This window comes from Pinus tabuliformis, chromosome 9, assembly GCF_031772625.1.
Source record: "Pinus tabuliformis cultivar Carrire ecotype Pingquan chromosome 9, CPIR1, whole genome shotgun sequence".
Classification (NCBI taxonomy): domain Eukaryota; kingdom Viridiplantae; phylum Streptophyta; class Pinopsida; order Pinales; family Pinaceae; genus Pinus; species Pinus tabuliformis.
In genome coordinates this window covers 1882741705-1882755329 of record NC_142307.1, presented here as the reverse complement: position 1 = coordinate 1882755329, position 13625 = coordinate 1882741705, and the positions used below count along the sequence as shown (strand labels likewise).

The 13625-nt window shown below is 37.5% G+C and overlaps 1 pseudogene; it reads left to right on the top strand.

The window, feature by feature from the left end:
* The first annotated feature begins 219 nt into the window (after positions 1–219).
* LOC149156439 (uncharacterized) lies at positions 220–13275 on the top strand (annotated as a pseudogene).
* Positions 13276–13625: the final 350 nt, after the last annotated feature.

Below are 13625 nucleotides of genomic sequence, written 5' to 3'. Positions count from 1 at the left end.
GATTAACTAATTATTGGAAAAATATTAATAAAGTGCTAATTGCTTAGAAATATTGATTCCCCCCCCCCCCCACCCTTTACTATTTTCCAAAAATTGGTACCATAGTAGGTTCCTTTAGTAGCATCTTAGTAGCCGGAAGGTAGATATCAAAATATAAAGATCGGAAAATAAAAAAGGAATGTTGCCAAGCATTCAAAGGATTCAAAGGAAGTTCTAGTTATGGATAAAGTTTCATATTCTATTATTACAGACAACAAGAAGGATTCTCTTGAAGAAGAAGATGAAGAAATGAGTGAAATTGAATTTCAAAATGAAACTGTTAGAGTTATAAAGGAACTTCAGAATGAAAAGATACATGTCAAATTTCTGGAACAAGAACTAAAGATAGTGAAAGGATGTTCCGAAAGACTCAATAAGAAGAATGAACAATCCGATAAAATCATTAGAGGAATTAGAGTACAGTTGGAAGAAGCTAGAAAGGTTGGAGAGTCACTTAGAAGAGAATTTGAAGAAAGTAAAGAATGAAAGAACACACAGAAGGAAAATCGTACACTTAAGGAAGAAGTTGTTCTATTGGAACTAGAGGTGTAGGAAGTAGAAAATGAAGAGAAAGAGATGATAAGCCAACAAAAAGAATCCAGTAAAAGGTATGTATATGAAGTTGATCAAAAGAAAATGGAATTGGATACAGTTGTTGCATAAATAAATAGGTGTACAAAGGAACATATACAAGTTATCAACATAGAAGCAAAAAAGGTCACGCTTCTAAAGATACAAATAGGAGAAGTAGAAAGAAGAGAAATATTAAAATACCAGTTTCAAGAAGAGCTTGCTAAAGAACAATAAGAACTTGACGCAACTCTTAATGAAATTAGCAAGTTCAAGGATTGGTAAAAGGAACACTTGCAGGATTTTGATAGAAAAGATCAAGAATTGGCTCAGTTGAAGATGAACATAGAAAGAGAAGGTAAGGCTCCATGTGACGAAGGCACAAGCTCTAAAACTTTGTAAAGTCAGGCTAAGGAGAAGATTGTTCAAAGTGAAGGACCAAAGAAGATTGAAGCTTCAAAGAACAATACAAAAGCAATCAAGGACAAAGGATAACAAAACACTGTGACTCCACCTATGAAGAAGAATGAGTATAGAATATCATCCAGGTACATTCATTTAATGGTTATTGCTTTTCATGTACTAACTATGGACATATGGCTATGGACTGTGAAGTTATTGATAGGTACAATCTTCAAATACTATCTCCTCCTAAGAAGAATGAATCATCCAGGTACGTTTAATCATTTAATGATTATTTCCTTTTATGTACTAACTATGGACATATGGCTAGGGATTATAAAGCTTTTGACTAGTACAATTATCATCCGCAAAACCTTAGAAGCAAGTTTGTAGGATCATGAGACAACTTCCACGATGATTTTGTTAGTAGAAAGGACATGTCAGCTAGGACAAACATTGAATGCTACAAATTCCATGATGATGGGCACATAGCTCAAGATTTTAGGTAGAAGATGGAATCCTTCATGATGGACAACCACAATATAAGGTATAAGAAGGTTTGGAGAAGAAAATAGGTACAAGAAGATCAAGCAGATAAGAATATCTCAGCATTCATGCTTTCAGCTTTCATAATGGAAAAAGGTCATGATGAATCAACAAGAACATTAGATGATGACATGAGTCGAGAAGCTTTAGCTAAAGAATTGGGTGATACACTATTTTGAAGACCTAAACATATTGATTCCATGAATTTTGAAGAGGGGGATTCCATGCGGCATTATGTGGCACATTCTTGAAGATCTATCTATTGATAGGTCTACAGTTGACAGATATGAAGCATTATGGGAAGAATAGTAGCTTCAACTCAGAAATGTCATTTACATAGTAGGTTTAGGAGGAGAAGAATATTTAAAGGATTACACGTCCACAATGATCGCTATTGATAGATTATTGGAAGAAGGTTTCTCTTCAGGGGGAACACATACAGGTTAAAGGTTCACAAGAAGTAGGCAACACTTCATGGGGAGTCACCCTTTGCCATTGATGTCAAAGGGGGAGAGAAATACTGAGAAGGAGACAGAAGCATGAAATCAAGGAGAGTTGTAATTGCATAAGGAGTATGTGTGTTGCAATCAATGTTAAAGCGGGGCATTGTTGGATGTTGTGTCATTGATGTTAACCATGGGGTTTGACTTTGAATAAAACACCAATCATTGATGTAAAATTGATAATGAACACTTCTTATAATTGTATTTATTACATCAAGTTGGAAGCTCCACTTGTGGATGGTTAAAACCCAGGTCCTAGGGTTTGGGTTCCATGGACTTAGGACATATCCTAACTTTATCAAGGGGTTTTGAAGTGGAAAATATTTGATTTTGGTTTGGAAATCCATGTTATTTGATTCTCCTTCAAAATTTTTTCAATGGTATGTAGCATGCCATGTAGTTCCTACTGGTTTGAGAGAAAATTGAATTTGAAGTTGATGACCCTAGTTGGTGGGCTAAAACCCCAAGGGGTGGTGACTTGGCATATTTCCATTGGTTTTTGGCATCCAAAATTAGGCATGAGGATTCCTTGTCATATCTTGTGGAAGAATTTCCTTCATAAAAGAACCACTAATGTATTGCACCATGTACATGAACAACCCGTTTCATAATTCAATAGGTAGAAAGATATATACACAACCAGGAGAAAAATTTCAATGCAATCAATTAAAAATCACATTGTAAATTTAAAAATGGAAGTATTTATATAAAATTATCTACTACTAGAAACCAATCTAAGAAGGCTCCTTTTCCGCCTAATCATGGGATCAGCTACACCTTCCTTTTTATAGGTGGAAACCCAATAGCTAAGCCATGATACCTAAGGAGAAAATTGTCAACATTGAAAATTAAATATAGTTGAATGCAACTCTCTTTCACAATTACAAAAGCAATAGAGAACACCTTTTTCCATTAGGCTAAGGGTCTCCATAAATTTTCATGCCTAGTAACTGGATAACATAACTTTAATATAAATCCTTTCATTATTCTACAATGCCTTGGTGATAACCTTTCCCATTGCTTATGATGCTTTCCTAACAAATATCAATTCATGACCAACATTTCTATGCTAAGTTCCATGACTCCCCATTGAGTTTTTCACATGTGAATTTATTTTCAGAGGGTTTAATACACACTAGGGTGACCCAATCCATGATTGCTTCTTTTCTGGGTGAATTTGAGCATCCTAAAGCTTAGTATAATAATTGAGAACACCCTAACAAACTTTATAGTCTTGAATAACAAATTCTACTCACAAATTTTCCAACCTTAACAGTGATGTGCATGTTTTATTTCTGAGTATGATTTCCAATGCATAATTATTTCACACACTTTTCCCTTCATAAATCTGAATAATTGGGTTGAAGTAAATCAATCAAACTTCAAATGATATTCACAACCATCATCATTGATACTATGTATGTGCCAAAATATTTTTTCAATTGCATGCAAATCAAATTCTTGTGAATTCACATCGTATCCACCACCCCTAATACATTGGTCTACTTTTTTTATGGGGAAGGGAACCCTGCTTCCATTCCCGCTTTTATAGATTTTGTTCTTCTCCAACTTTGCAAGAAAAAATAAAATAAATTTGGTCTATGCAGGGTCTAGATCTTCAAATTCATTGAAACTTAAGTTTTTTTCATGTTTCATTGTGACTTAATAAAGATGCCCAGAGCTTCTAAGAAGTATATTTCTTTAAATACTATTATGATATAATTGAATAGAATGTTTAGAAATTAATATCTTTAGTGTCATTCAATTATTTTAAGTTTTGTAGTTTTTTATTTGAATTTGGTTAAACATTTTTTTATTATATTGTATTTTCATGTTATTTAAAATATGTTTAAATATATAAATAAGGCTATTTTTTTAGGATATTCTAATTTATTTTCCTATTATTTAAAATCGGTTTAAATATATAAATAAATTCAAGGCTAATGTTTTTTTTACATATTCAAATTTTATAAAGTTTACAGGTAAACATTTATGTGTCCAACAAATTTTATGAAATTTTAAACAAATATAACTAAAAAACCTCAAAAAGATAGAACAAAAAAATTAGGTTCAAACTCTGCTAATGAAAAATGTAATTACGTTGATAGGCATTTATTTTTTAAAATAGTCAGCCCAAGCATTGTCTACTCTTCTTCTCTCCTCCATCCGATCAATTGAACTATTTTTCACCATTGATTGGTTTGATACATGGACCACCGTCACCGCGTATAAGGGGTTTAGTTTTTCCATTTTGAAATTTGTCTCTTGTTGTGTTGTGGGCATCTGATGAGACTATGATACTCGTTTCCGTTTGAACTCGAGGATTCTTAGGCAAAAAATGAAATTTAGGTGGCAATATACCAGGATGGATTGGTAAGGTGACAAAGCATACATTCTTGTCTCTTTCACTGAATAAATTCACGGGGAAAATACCGCCTTCGTACTCAAAATTGTTCAACCTTACCTTCTGGGACATGGCTGGTGTCAGTTTGGAGGGCGTAATACCCGACTAGATTGGTGGTAAACCTGTAGCATTTTATCTCCAGAACAATATTCTTGTTTGTGAAATCCCACCTTCCATCGCAAAACTCCCAAATTTGGTCGACCTTGATCTTTCTGGCAACAATTTACAAGGAATGATACCAGAATGGGGATTTCCTATAGTCTCATTGAAGCTACATTCAAATAGACTGTCTGGAACCCTGCCATGTTTTACCGGTGCTGTGAAAAGCCTGGTAATACTAAACCTCTCCAACAATTCTCTCACAGGAGGTATTTCCTCTTGTATCTCCAGTTTGCCGGTCCTCTTAGAGCTCAATTTGTTCTGCAATAACTTTAACTATCACTAGACTCATTAAAACATAACGACAGGTTTACCCGAAGGGCAACTTATAGAACAAGCATATGTTATCCTCCTCAAGCTTGACAAAAATAAATAGGTACTGATCAGAAATGACTAGGGCAAAAGGGAAGAAAACTTGAAAACTTTATGGTAGCAGGTCGCTCTTGAACATGACACTTTCACTCCATCACCATGATTGAGTCGGGTTGGGTTATTTCGTTCACCGGTCACTTCACCATTGGTCTTTCACACCATCCATTTTTGGGGTTAACGCTACCAATCCATCTCAGTGTCGCTGATATGTTCAAGAGAAGTCATTCAGTTGAGAATTCACCATCCAGTTAATGCCTCATCCACTGTAATACCTTCAACCTCCATTTTTCATGACCGCCATTCCTGAACCTTGTGTCGACAGATCGTTTTCACCTCTAGAAAATCATTTGCTTCATTTTGTGTCGTAGATGTGGGATACATCAAGGCCCTCCTACGACGAGTCACTTCTTGTCAACATCAGCTCATTATCCAAGAAGTTGACTTAGAAACAACCCTTTCAGTACTTTGAAGCTTGCATGCCTCAATGGCAAGTTTCTCACTTCTGTTGACAGGTTGGCATCAATGGCCTTCGACCGAAAGATTTTGCATGGTGTTCGACATCGGATCATATATTCACACCACATGAATTGTATTATAGTACCTTGAGGGTCATTATCATTATCAGTGATTCCTCTCGTGTCTATTAATAGCTTACATTATTGGCTGGTAATCAGGTGATGTCTTTCCATGTTCGACTCCAGAACATCTCTTCACATGGATTGACTTGTACATCGAGTGAAGATTGAACGATATTGAAGACCCCAGATCTAGTTTCATCCATCCAGGCTGCGATATATTCAGGGATATAAAGACATCAAATGTACATAGAAGCTACACAGATGGTCATCCAAGCCAGGGATGATGACTCTACATTTGAAGAATCACTAGTCTGCAATTGCAGACGATTATTTGTTCTATGTACATGAAATGAATTTATAAACCTGAGCATGGGAATGCCCGCCTTAGCTAGATGATGAAAAATTATATTTTGATGATGTATTATATTGTATCTTATATAGGTCACTTTCTAGTTCGAAACCTTGGATCCTCATGTTAAAGCATTTCACCAGACATCAAGATTTATGACTTCATGCTTTAGGGGGAAACTGTTATAGACATATTTGGGCACTTCAACCCAAATCTTATATGTCAATAAACTAGGGCTCTTCGACCCCTAAAAGTGTTGTTTCATACCCTAAAAATATCATGGTCAACTAATTACATCATTCCCCAAAAGTTCCACCTAAAAAACCATCCAGAATTGGCCTAACCTGGACCATACTGATTACTCCATTGTCAGGGTGCGATGCATACTAACTTCTACACTAGCTAGGTGTGATGCATACTGATGAGGCCTTCTGTAGGGTGTGATGAGTGAGGATGGACAAATGTCTGGGACAGTTTGCCTAGTGGATGCTCATAGAATCTTCTAGAGACTTCCCTTCTGACACTTGCCTCTCTGAATTCGCCCAAGGATGAGTAAGAGATCTAAACTTCAGTTATCTCCCCTCTTGTGGAACCAAATGTAACAAGTGGAATGACACTAATCAAGCCCCAGAGATGACTCACACCCTTGCACATATCTATAAATGGATCCGTCATCTGAGAGATCTGGAGGCTGGAATGTTGTGATTTGCAGGGAAGTTATGATAATTTGTATTTGAGAAAGAGCATTGTATTGTTGGTGTGATCTTGCTATTTCATGAGGTGAAGAGGGATTCATGCTGGGAGGATGATGTTGGATCAGACAAGTGGGTTGTAATTCTCCCTTCTATTTAATAAAGTTCTTCGAGTTTTCTTCCATAAAACTATGCAATTGTGAATGTTATTATTTGTGAATGCCATTGTATGTTCAATATATTTCTGATTCTGTAATGATTATGATATAATAGATCAAGATGTTTTGATGGTTCTTTGTTATTGTGTTCCTATAGGTACTCTCCAAGCGAGATAAGTACGGAGAGGAGTTGCAAGCTCTGTCAATGGGGAGAGAGATCAAGCAAGGAGTTAAGCAGAAGATCCAAGCTGGTTCCTTTGTCTTTCTCTTATCTATTATATGTAGAAGAAATCATGAATTTCTTTAAACTGTTGTTTCTAGGTTAGCTGCCAAACCTAGAGGGCTAGTCAATCGAAAAGACACTAGTTTTCCCATAAACACTATGTACTTGTTACTATATTTTTTGTCAAAAGATAACGATTTAAGACCATTGTTGTGGAGTCTTTTTTATTATGTGTCCAAGGTAATAGTGGTTATAATAGTCAGCCAATTTGTTAAGAATTAATTATTGTGTATCATTTCCCTCAAGTCATAAGAATATAGTTTTCCTATGAGTCAACACATGATTCATCTCTATTAGGTTTATTATCTAGCAAATTTCCTTTAAATAAAGTTCCACTAGTGTGTGTAGGAACTATATTATTTAATATATAATCAAGCTCTATCAATTCTATTAATGAGAGAGACCTAGCACTCCTCAACACTCATGGCACACCTTAACATGCTTTGGAACAATACACTAACATTCCTTTGCACCTCGCATGTATTGGAACATCTTTGTACCTAGAACATCTAGCCATGAGTAGGATGCCCAAGAACATGTTGGCATTCCCTAGAATAGCATAGCACTCCCCTATCATGTGTTCGCATGCCCTGGAACACCTTGGCAAAATATTGCATTGAAAAACATTAGAACTTGGCACACATTGGCACTTGGCATGTACTGGAACATAATATAAGTGTGCCTAGCATGCCCCTTTTGAAAAATATAAAGTCCCAACTTATTAACCCTCTTATGTGTTCATTTCCTTGCATTTTAGCTTGTTTATTCCTTTTGTTGCCTTGAAACTTCTTGACGCATATTGGCATACTATGGCACCATGCACATCCTGGCATGTCTTAGCACTTGGATTGCCTTGGCACTATTTGGCACATGCTAGCACACCCAAAAAATACCTAGCACACTCTATCACTTCTTGACATTACTTGATATTACATGGTGTGCCTTACCTGTGTTTAGCATACCTTGTCACTCCCTCCTTGGCATGACAGCTAGCACTCATTAACACTCCCCTATGCACCCTCATATTCATTCACTTCCATGCATTTTGACCTAGTGCTCCCTTGTGTTGTCCTAGTACTCCCTAATGCTCCCCTAATGCTCCTCAGCATGCATTAGCACTCTCTAGCACACCTTAGTGCTCTTCAATATGCTCTTCCACTTCATAGCATGCATCACACTCCCTGACGCACATTGGCACTTGGCACGTGTTGGCACTTGGTAAGTATTATCATGTTTGGCATTTGTTGAGATGACTTGGTATGATATGGCATGGTTTAATATTAAATTTATTTGAGATCAATTATTGGAAAGTAGATGACAAGAAACAGAGGAAGATTTGGCACTTAGAATGCATTGACACTTGGAACTTGGCACCTATTGGCACCTAGTGTTGGTTTTCCTAGCATGACCCTCATGGAAAAGGTAAATTGATGACTTATTAACCCTATTATGTGCTCATTTACTTGTATTTTAACCTGTTCCTCCCTTTTGTTCCCTTGACAGTCCTTGGCATGCATTGTCACACCCTTGTACATCTTGGCATGCCTTCACACTTGGCACGTCTTATCTTGTTTGACATGTCTTCGTACTATCTGGCACATGTTAGCATGCCCTAGAATTCCCTAACACACCTTGGTAGTCATGACCTTACAACTAGCATTACATTTTTCCATGACTTGGGAACATTACATTCACTAGAACACCTTGGCACTCCCTAGTTTTCATGCCCTCTGTTATCCTCCACAATGTCCTAGGCTGATGAGGAGATCGACGGAGGTAATCATAGACCAAGCTTTTAGTTTGGTAGCTAGTCCTACCAAACCAGAGAGGGCTCTCTCTATGAAATCACAACAAAGAGATGACTGGAATGTAAAGGATTTTAGGCTAGATAGCTAGGTTCAAGTGGGTTTTGGAAAATTTAGGGTTTTGTTGCTGGATAAGGGAGAAAAACCAGGTAGCTAGGTCAGAGGATCAAAGGGTTACAACAAAAAATACAAAAAGGAGAAAGGTAGCATTACTTTTGTGATGGATCTTAGGATTTTTCAGTGCAGTGTAGTGTTTATAAGAAGAGAAAGGTATTAATGATCATGAAACATGAATTCATTAAGCAAGAAATAAAGTAACACATAATGATTTTTCCACCAAGATAGAGCTTTATGCAAAGAATTTTGTTTATAAAGTGTAAGGAAAACCATTGAATAATTGATGAATGGAAAGAGAAGATTAATATCTTTCATATAAAGCTATAAAAGAGAAAAAATAACATCACAAACTTAATGCACATGAATTCCTAGATAATCGTTGCAAATTGTGTCCTTTGATTTCCAGAAAATGTCTAAGTACAATCTACAATATTTCTCTCCTTTGAAATCCAACCCGTTCTACCACTGAGAAACTGATACATAAAGACAAAACCAACATCTTCCCACTCTTAGGGGTTGAATCAATGACTCTAGGAACTATTCTATGAGGTGTTCTAACCAAACCCTAATGTCTAGGGAAGTTAAAAACGACTTCTACAATTAACTTTGACTCCAAACTCTCTCATAAATGAGGTCAAATTTACATCAAAACAACTTATAAATACTAACCACCCATTATTTACATTTAATTTTATCCCTCACATTCATCTACTTCACCATTTTGACTTTTACCAGAGTCAAACTAGGAATTACAAAAAACTACACAGTGAAAATTTTACAAAAATCTCAGAAATTTCCAAGTGTACAGCGAGCTGTTGGATGCCATTTTTGAGTTCCTTTTTGAAGTCAAAATCTAGATCAGAAGCCTTTTCTAGAAATCTGGGAGATTGTAGATGTCTTTAGAGTATTGTTTCACTCAAAATGACCAATTTTTGGCTGAGATATGGCCATTCTCCCAAGGTGTCTCCAGGTGCGCAATGAAATGGAAAGAGAGGGCCAAAAAGGTGATTTTTGGCCTATTTTTACAAATTTCTCAAAACCTGAGCCCCAAATCAGGAAAGTGGGGAAATGGGGTTTGATATGGGATCATAAGCTTTCCAAAAATGCTGATTTTACATCATTTAGAGCCCTGAGGAAGAAGCAAAGCATGTGATCACTATGCACCAAAACACAAAATCTTCTCCAAACCCTCCCAAAATTTGTCCAGAGATGCCTACTTAGCACACCCAGAACTTTCTAACACTCACTATCATACACTATTATTCATTCATTTCCATGCAATTGAAACTAGTCCTTCCTTGTGTTTCCCTGACATTACCTAACATACCTTGTCAATGCATCCTTAGCACACCCAAAACTTCCTAACACTCCCTATCACACACTCTTATTGATTCATTTACATGCAATTGAAACTAGTCCACCCTTTTGCTTCCCTCGCACTCCCTAGCATTCGTTGGTGCCACACCCTAGCACCTCACACCTCTTGGTATGCCTTAACACTTGGCATGTCTTTGAATGACTAATATGCCTTGGAACTTTCTTGCATGTGTTATCACTTCCTGGCATTCCTTAAACACCTTGGCACTCCCTAGTTGTCATGCCCTCATTGGTAGCCTTACTTTTTTTGTGACTTTGGAACCCAACCAAGTCCTTGAAAAAATAGTGTTGTCCCTAGACAAAAGTCTTCCTTTGTCTAAAATTTATTTTTCCATCCCCTTATCATAATCGTAGGCTTACCTATTGCAAGTCCTATTATGAAATTATCTTAATACACTTCGTCCTTGGGACACTTAGAAGACACTCTTATTCGTTTGTTTCCATGCAATTTGACCTAGTTCTCCCTTGTGATGCCCTCACACTCACCAACACTCCTCGACATGCATTGACATTGTATGGCATGTGTTATCATGCCTTTTCATTCCTTGGCATGCCCTGACACTCCTTAGCTATCATGCCCTCATAACTACCCTTATTGGTTTTAAGACTTGGGAACCAACCAAGTCCTACCTCGACTACAACATCTTGACCAAGTTACAGTTACTACAACTATACTATCCCTTATTCACCTAAGAATGGCCTATAACTCATATTAAGCTACTCATGCCCAATCTTAGCTCATCTCACTTAAGAGGTTACCAAGTCAAGGCTCACATCTAACCATGGCCATAAAACAACTAAGCAACATAGTTTACATCTTGACATGGCATAGCACCTGGCATGTCTAACAATCCCTTGGCACTATGTGGCACATGTTGGCATTCCCTACATGCCATGGCATGCTTTAGCACTCCCTATCATACCGTACCACTCCTTGACATGTCATGGCACTCTTGCATGCCTTGGAACTACCTAGCATATAACTTTGTCACACCCTCTTGAGCACACTTGGAATTCATTGACACTCCCCATCATACACTCTTATTCATTCATTTCCATGCATTTTGAACTAGTTTTTCTTTATGTTTATGTCGCACTCCCTGACATGAATTGGCACACCCTGACATGCATTGGCATACCTTGGCATGTCACACACTCTTAGTCATTCATTTCCATGCATTTGAAACTAGTGCTCCCTTATGTTTCCCTAGCACTCCATAACACTCCGTGGTATGCATTGGTGTTATAGACAATTTTGTGCCTTGCAGCATCAGGCATGAATTGTCAATAATCCAAGGGATCCAAAGTCCCTAAACATGATGTTCCTACCCCTAGAGGAACAAGGTCAGCAAACCAACAGCTCTCAGATCAGTTCTCCACCTGAAAACACTCAAAAACAAGCAATCCTGAAATCAAAGCAGGTGCTCCACTAGGCTTCTGCGCTGAAACTCAACTCCTCCATGGTGTACCTGCGTTGCAAAGCAGGTAGAACAAAGGCCACCTGTGCTGAGCGATATGGGACAAGTGGCACACTGAGTCATTGCTCTGGAATCTTCCAAAAATGACACTTGGATCAGGGATTTCGCCTTGTGATGAGTCAGAGGCTCTGTTTCTCCAAGTGGAAGCAAGGTTCTCCAAGTGGACTCAAGAACTGAAGATCAACTGAAGAGAGAGAGGACACAAGGCAGCTACACATCAGTTGCAAGATGACTCATCCTTTCTCAATTCATCTATATATTGAGCTCTCTCCTATGAGCTCAGGAGGCTGGAATTTTGTGCAAAGTAATGATATGCTGTTGGTTTCACTATAGAACTATTGGGTGATTGCTTGAAGGAGGTGAAGAGGAGAAATTCTTTCTGCTGGGAGGTGTTGCTGGATTGGGGCCTTCAATGGTTGTAACACTCTCAGAACTTTACTTCTTCTATTAATAAAATCTATTGAGGTTCTTCTATATACATTTGTTTCAATGATGTGTTGTGATAATTGTATATTTGATTTATGCTAATCCTTGAATCAGTTATGATTGCATGCTTCTTGTAGTTTCCTTCTTTGTTATTTTATAGGATCTCATTGTAGTTGGGCCAGTAAAAGAGCAAGGAGCTGGGAGCAAGCAAGCAAAGAGAAGAGTTTGGATTCGACATTAAGCGCAAGGCAATGGTTAGTGCATTTCTTCATTCTCTCTTGCTTTCATAAAGAAGTAAACCTTAAGTAGTTTTCTTTACAGTTGTTGCTGAGGTACTATCACCCTTAGAGTGGGATAGGGTCATCCGAATCGGATACTTTTCCCTACAACAAACTGGCGACTCCACTGGGGATCGTATCTGTTTGATTGTTTGTAGTATTTTGCTATTCATTTCCTGAACAAAAGAGTACCAAATCGGAAAGCTTTTGACTATATCAAAAGCGAAGTCGAGGGCAGCTACTCTGGCTCATTTCTAAGCATGTTCATGATTTGAAGAGCTGATCTACAAGGATCCTTGTAAGCTCTTAGTGATAGCTTTTCATCCTCCTAATCATCCCTTTGTGTGTGCTTGACTGATTGCTTCTGATTTGAGCAAAAACTGTGCATTTTTGAGAAAATTGTGACCCGGAAACTGAGAAAACGCAACTTTCGTTTTCCAAAGCAGGTAGTACACAGGCTACCTGCTTTGCAATGCAGGTCCCGAAGGGGCTACCTGTGCTGAGAGCCAGACTGGCTGTGCAGCACCTGCGTTGGCCCAATTTTGCCTAGGGCAGTTGGGGTTTCCTCCCTTTTTCTTGCCTGTTTTCACTATAGATTTGGCTGCCAGTTACCAGTCTTGTACCTGTTCTGAAACCAATCTTACTTGCCATCATTCCGCCTCTGTTATATAGCGAAATTGTACTTGTTCTTTTGTATTTCTTACGTCATTTACAATTTCCCATAACGAAAGTAAACTAGTCTTGCTTTGGCCTCCTAGATCTGAACCTGTGTTAGGCATTTTGCTGGTCTAAAGAGTTAGCTTGTTTGCTGTCCATAGCTGATTAGCCTTTTTACTTTCGTCATTATGGTTTGATTTCATGTATTTCCAGTGATTAAACAAATAAATCTTAAGGTGTCTTTTGATTTTGGACAAGCTTGTTTTTTTTCGCTTTAAATCGAAATCAAAGTTATATAACAACTTTCTTTTTGTAATACATCAACATTAAGAAAGGGAAAAGAAAATACATGCATTGTGCATTTTGCATTTGACTGTTTACATGCTGATTTAGGAAATTTTGCATTAGTGTGTGCTCTATGATCTGTGTGAA